Here is a 7445-nt window from a genome sequence, read left to right on the forward strand (position 1 = left end):
TTGAGAGCTACAAATTATATTCTGAAGCCTCTTCAGGCCCATTTAAATCCTTTTAGATTTTACTAACCCCACATCCACAAGCTATACCAATCAAATTTCTGTCATCTCCCATAAACATACTCCACACCTCACCATATGATTGCCACAGATCTCTGGCAGTACCACCTTAAACAGCAAATCTCTATTTTTAGTTTCTACCTACTGTATACCTCACTAACCAGGCCTTTCTGCCACATCAAAACACTATCTTTGAACCAGTGGACCAAGATGCATAGGCACCTTATCACATGGGATTAGAGCTGCTTTTCTTTCAGTCCTAGACAGCTGTACTTGAAATGAGGGCTCAGGTAGGTTAGGGGAGAGATCCCTAAGCTTCCTCACCCAGACTTGGTTCTAGAGAAGATATTTTAAGAAGAGATCGATCACTTTCAGTTGGTGAGATCAGGGAAAGCTTCCTAGAAAAGGTGGCACCTGAGCAGGGCCTTAGAAATCAGAAGATCCCAAATTTACAGCTAAAAGGTGCTTAAAAGTCACTGAGTCCATCCCCCTCATTTTATAGATAAGAAACCAAAGCCAAGATAAAGGTGAAGTGACCTGACAAACAAGATGCAAAAATGAGACTGACTCAGACCCCCTGACTCCAAATCAAATATTCCTTCCATCATGCCAACCTGCTTCGATGAAGGTCTGCAACAAGCAGATATGAGGAAAGAGTACATTCTAGCCATGGGATTGAGTTTATTTGAATGCATGATGTAGGAGGACAGGGCAGGCAGACAGAACAGAACAGAATGAGACTGAGAAGCTTCCCACCTTAGCCCAGTGAAAAACACAAGAAATTGTAGCCAGTGTCGGCACTCTCCACAAGCCAACTCTTACTGACCTTGCCTAGGCATTAACTCTTACTGACCTTGCCTAGGCACTAAGTTTCCAGGGCCAGATAAGCCACAAGCCCTATAAATCTGTTCACTTGTTAACCCTGTTCATAATTTCTTATAAAGCACAGTAGTATTCCATTATATTCACAGGCCACAACTTGTTCAGCCATTCCCCAATTGATGGGCATCCCCTCAATTTCCAATTCTTGGCCACTACAAAAAGAGCTGCTAAAAATATTTTTGTACTTGTGGGTCCTTTTCTCATTTTCATAATCTCTTTGGGATATAGCCCTAGAAGTGATATTGCTGGGTCAAAGGGTATCACATTTTTATGGCCCTTTGGGCATAGTTCCAAATTACTCTCCAGAATGATTGTATCAATTCACTACTCCACCAACAGTACATTAGTGTTCCAATTTTCTTACATCCTATCCAGCATTTATAATTTTGCTGTTTTGTCATATTGTCAATCCAGTAGGTATCATGTGGTATCTAAGAGCTGTTTTGATTTGCATTTCTCTAATCAATACTGATTTAGAGCATTTTTTTCATGTGACTAACTTTCATATGACTAGCTTTAATTTCTTCATCTGAAAACTGCCTGTCCATATCCTTTGACCATTTATCAATTGGTGAATGACTTGTATTCTTACAAATTTGTCTCAGTTCTCTATATAGAAATGAGGTAAGGCAGAATTCTTAAGGATGCTTATCTCCCTCAGAGATGATGGAAGAATTTGGGGACTGAATATTTTATTATATCTTTATTAATACTCTGGAATGCAGTGGTTTCCTCTGGGTGTCAATCTGTGGAGCACCTCTAATACCAAATTAAGGAGTCTTGACTTTCATCAGCAACAGGAAATTCATGATTACATAGACAGTAAAGATAGCAGAGCTGTAAATCAAACCACCATTATTTCCACTATACTAAGAACCCATTGAACATTTTTGAGAAAGGGAGTGATCAGTCTTGTGCATTAGGAAGATTAATCTGAGTGAATGATTAATATGGTAATTCAGTTAGTCAGTTATTAAGCACCTACTGTGCAGCAGACACTGGGTATACAAACATAAAAATGAAACTGTCCCTGTTCTCTAGGAACTAACATCTATATGTAGATATACAGATAAATACAAAATATATACAAAATAAATATAGCGTAATTTCAGGGGCAGTTCTGGCAGCTGGGGTTGGGAAGAGCTTCCTGGAGAAGGAGGCACTGGGGCTGAGCTTGGAATAAGGCTAGGAATTCTAGGAGGGGTAGAGAAGGAGGGAATGCACTCCAAGCATGGAAGACAGTCTATACAAAGTCAGGGGGTGAATGGGAGGTGGGATATCATGCTTTAGGGACAGCATTGTAGGCCAATTTGACTGGACTATAGAATGCGTGAAGGGATACATTAGTATAGTATAGTATGTATAGTATAGTATAGTATAGTATAGTATAGTATAGTATAGTATACTATAGTATACTATAGTATAGTATAGTATAAAAAAGTATAATAAAGACTGGAAGTAGGAGCCAGATTGTGACAGGTTTTAAAAACAAGAGTTTATCATTGTTCCTAGAAGCAATAGGGAGCCATTGAACCTTCTTGAGCATGGGAGTGATGTGGTCAGAATGGTATCTTAGGAATATCACTTTGGCAGTTTGGTGGAATATGTGTTGGAGTGGGGAGAAACTGGAAGGCAGAGGGAACAATTAGGAGGTTATGGAGATCATCTGGGCTAGAAATGTGATGTCTTGAGCTGGGGTGGTGGCCGTGAGAGGAGTGTGATATAAGAGGTGCTGTGGGGTTGCTTCCTTGTGGCCTTGGGGAAGTCACTGTATCTCTTTGAACCTCAATTTCCTCATATCTAAAATGAATGTGTTAGACTCAGTAATCTTTCAGATGTTTTCTATTTGTATAATTTTTTTTCCAACCAGAAATTGGTTGATGAAATATGTGCTGTTATGGTCCATTTTACATTTGGGTAAGTATGGCTTTTCTTTTTTGATTCAATTCATTTTTTTCCCAATGGTCAAGCATTTTTTTCTCCCTCCCACTGCCTACCCTCCCATTTGAAAAAAGAAAAACAAAACCCCTCTAACAAATATACAGTCAAGCAAAAAAATTTCCCATATTGACCATGTCCAGAAATGTATATCTTATTCTGTGTATTAGTTGATCTCCTCTGTCAGGATTCTAAATCTTGGTTCCATGGAATCATGGTTGATCAGAGTGTTGATCAGAGTTCTTTGTTATCCAATTTTTTTTTTATAATGTTGTGGTTACTGTAGAAATTGTTCTTCTGACTCTGTTAACTTTACTCTGTATCATTTCATACAAGTCTTCCCAAGTTTCTCTGAAACTATCTTTTTCATCATTTCTTATTGCAGAGGTGTCAAACTGGCAGCCTGAGGGAGTGTGGTGGGAACCATATTAAAACGTAATTGGAACAATAATTAAGAATACAGTCCCACGTGATGTCAATATGTGGTTTTCTAAGTTAATATGTACCTCCAGGAATCTGTTTCTGTTTGAGTTTGATATAACTGTCGTAAAGCTTAGTAGCGTTTTGTTTCATTCATATATCGTCATTTGTTGAGCCGTGCCCCAACCCTCACAGTTTCCAGTTCTTTGCTGCAAAAAGAGCTGCTCCAAATATTTTTGTGTGTATGTATCCTTTTCCTTTCTCTTTGATCTTGTTTGAGTAGCAGGCCTAGTAGTAGTATCACTGGGTATAAATGGGCCTTAACATGAAGATTCTAAAATTTCTTCTTGGACTTTATCAAAATAGCTTAAAATCTAAAATTTAAATGTGCATGTTGATTACATTGTTGCTGTCCTCTATTGAGCCCCATACCATGGGTAAGTTTCTATGTTCCTCTTGTTAAAATGTATCACCACTTCTGGCGGTAGAACTTGCCTGGATCAGATGCTCTGTGGGCCTAGAGGAGCCCTAACAATTTACAACTTTTAATGTCCAACCAGAGAATGTAATTAGATCAAACAAAGGCATTTACTGAAATGACACCCTAAGAGTAGTAGATATAAAACACTGCATAAACCTAGAGCATACTCTCCCATAAAATGGGGACCCCAGAAAGTTCCCTTGTAGAGCAGCACACATATGGAGGAGTCATATGGCATAGGAAACTTACACCGCCAGATCTCAGGTTCAACAACCTTGTTCTCTTGTGATGTCTTCAGGATCTTCCTCCTGGGCACAGTGTCTGTACTCTAGAGATCAGCTCAGTTCTCTGGACCTGAACTTCTCTGGATCTTGATTCATCACAGAAAAGATAACTTTTTCAGGCTTATGTCTTGACTTTTGCCCTCGGTGTAGGGTATGTTGTTTTTTAAAGTACTCTTTCATTTCATTGTGGTTGATGCAATAACTTCTTCACGCCTTGTCGAGGGGTAACACTTCTTTACAATTCATGTAATTCCTTAATATCTTGTTATCTCTGTCACCTGCTCCCTATAGTCTATAATTTTGCCAGATGGGGAGGGGAGGATCCATCTGTTGGGGTGTCCTAGTCAGATTTCTCCCACTGCAAAGGAATTAGCTACTTTCAACAAATTGATTGCAGCGTATTTTCAGCTGTAGGTGATAGGAGTGGAGTCACATTTCCATTCCAGCTTTTTGTCTGATGTATAAAGAGCCAAATGTTTCTAAGACACTTTTAACAATGGCAAACAACAGCATTTCTAGTACTTTAAGTTTTGCAAAGCACTTTACAACAGTCTTGGGAGGTATGGGCTATTAGTGCCCCCATAATTGAGGCAGACAGAGGTTAAGAAACTTGCCAGGGTCATACAGCTCCTAATTGTCTGAAGTCAGAGTTGAACTTCACAGTTAGGAAGGCTCCAAGGTTAGCACTCTATCTTGTACCATCTAGTTGCCTTAATAGGAAGATGATAAATTTTAGGTTTTTAGAGCCAGAAAATCATATATTCCAACTTTAGAAATCATAAATTCTGATCCCTTCATTTTATGAGACCTGATGAGTTTAAGTGACTTGCCCCAAAGTCACATTAGATAGTAAATAGAACTGGCATTCAAATCTAGATCACTGATTTCAAGGGCAGGTCAAGGCTTTTTCTATTACATGATTTCCATGAACCTGCCTTTTAGGATCTCAAAGAAGAATGGATCCTACTCATGTGGTACAAGAACAGAAAAGACATTGTCCCGTTTCATGTAGTTCACTGTTCTGTTCTTGAAAATGCTGAGATATTCTTCATGGCAGAAACAGTTGGTGGCCTCCAAGAGTGGCCTCAGGGTATGTTTAGTTAAATCACCCATAGCTTTTTCACCTTTCGTGTATCTGTCATTTACAGGCTTATAGAAGCCTTTTGTCTATCTTGAATGTTTATGGTTTCATTTTGTACAGCTTCCATAAAGGTACTGGCTATGGCATAAAGAATATTTTATTGTAGTCCGCATTTGTTGAATTGTTTTTTTAGGCCTAGGTGTAGGGGGCGTGGCTGAAATTTGGGTTTGCCTGGTTTCTAGGGATGCTGAAGATGTTCCCGATCACCTCTGCTGACATTTCTCAAACTCCAACACTAGGAGCTGAAAACTGGAGGCCCCACTTCCCTGGAATACCCTTTTGTGAAGCAGGCCTTTCTGAACCCTCAGATAGACCTTTTAGAACACATTACCAGGCAAGTAATTTGGGAGCCAGAGTTTGCTTTTAAAATGTTTTTGAATAATTTTAAATGTTTGGACGATTGTAGAAATTCATTAGCTTAAAAATATGTTAATGCAAGCTAAAATCCCTTAGCATATGGATTAGATTTTACAGATTTGATAAATCAATTCCCACTTTGCTGAGAGGAGGCTGTTTAAAACTAAGGAAATTACTTACACTGAATGCTTCAGTCCGTGTCCACCTTCCTGGTCCAGGGCTTAGTAGCCATTTGTCTTTTGAATTCAATAAAATTATGGCAGTTCTGTTGGCAGGCCCTCAGCCCTAAGGTTTAAATGAAGTTGGTCTGGTCATGGGAGTCTGTCTTACAATATACCTCATCGCCTACAGGGTGACCCTGCCCTTTGGGAATATGTGTGTGTATGTGGGCGTGGGGCACAGTAGTGGCCTCATGGTCTGGGATTATGGGAATCTTTGCCTACCACCCTGGCTCTGGCTAAAAGATGAGATGATCTATGAAAAAAATTTTAAATGAATTCCAACTTATTTTCACAAACCTTTTTGCTTCCTTACCTCTATTCCCTATCTTTTCTCCATATTGAAAAGCATTATTTTGAAATACACCTTATTGGTTTCTCTTATTTCTCAAAGCTCTTCTGTGTCCTTTGTGGCAGGTTCTCTTGGTGTTGTGTCCCATCTGATGTGAAGAAAGAACATCCCAAATGTTCTGATTTGGCATAGACCTGGCAACGTGAGACAGGTGACTGGCATGGGGAGGGAGTACTTATTGCCCTGAAATCTTGGAGGCCCCAGAGGAGGTTATGTTCCTCTTGTCTAAAGCAAACCTGAGAATTCAAAATTCATCTCTGTCTGGGACATTAGGTTAGTTTTAAGATACTTCTGGAGAGTACTGGGGATCAGACTTTGGAGGTCTGGGTTTGGGGTTTACTTTATATTAGTATGAACTTGAACCCTGCTGGTTTTCCTAGAATTCAATTCCTTTGGGTTGTGTCATTCTTGTGGAATTAAGAGTGGTTCCAAACCACACTACCCTCTAGGACCCTGTCTTTCCCTCAGTGTATCTCTGTAACAGACATTCCACATACTTGGATCCAGACCTAGGAATCCAGCCTCTGTCTAGGCTGGACCTTCACAGGGGACTAGAAAGTTAAGGAATATATATGTGGGATAACAGAAGCCACTTGGACCTGTAAGGGTCCTGAAAGCACTCAGGCTTTGCAAAGATTACAGTGAGCTCACCGTATAACTAAAGTTGAATTACCTGAAGCTGGAATTTCAGTCCTCTAGATAGATGATAAGAATAAATTTCAGTGACAGGAATCAGAAGTATAGAAAAGATTTATATCAGGAGCATAAAATAGAATTTGTTCACCAGATTTAAAGCTGTAAGGGACTTTGAAATAATCTAGTCTAATTCCCTCATTTTACAGATGAAGAAATGATTCCAGAGGAGGTTAGTGACCTGTCCATATAGGTTGTTGTTGCTCGTCCTTCGTTCTCAAAGAGGACCCTGGCATCAGGGAGGTGATACCATGACTTATGAGTGAATTGGATTTAAGTGAGGCAGGGCTGTGGAGAGTCACCAGCCTCGCTCTCTCCTCTGGAGCTGTCTGTGGCCAGCGGTCAAATATAAATCAGACCCCTGGTGCAGTGGGCTCCATACATAGCCAAGATGAGATTCTGATTCAAGTTCTCTGACACAAAATGCATTGGTTTTTGTTACATTCAGAAAATTAGCTAACTCCTGTTTCTTCTGGTAGGTTTGTAGGCAGTTATGTGACTCTGGAGTGTCTAGAACCTGTCACTCTTGGCATTAGATTGTACTCTCCTGGATAGCCGGGACTGTTGTTTTGGACAGGTACAATATCTGGCACAAAATGTTGTTTATGAATGCTTAATAAAT

Source organism: Notamacropus eugenii, chromosome 1, assembly GCF_028372415.1.
Source record: "Notamacropus eugenii isolate mMacEug1 chromosome 1, mMacEug1.pri_v2, whole genome shotgun sequence".
NCBI lineage: Eukaryota > Metazoa > Chordata > Mammalia > Diprotodontia > Macropodidae > Notamacropus > Notamacropus eugenii.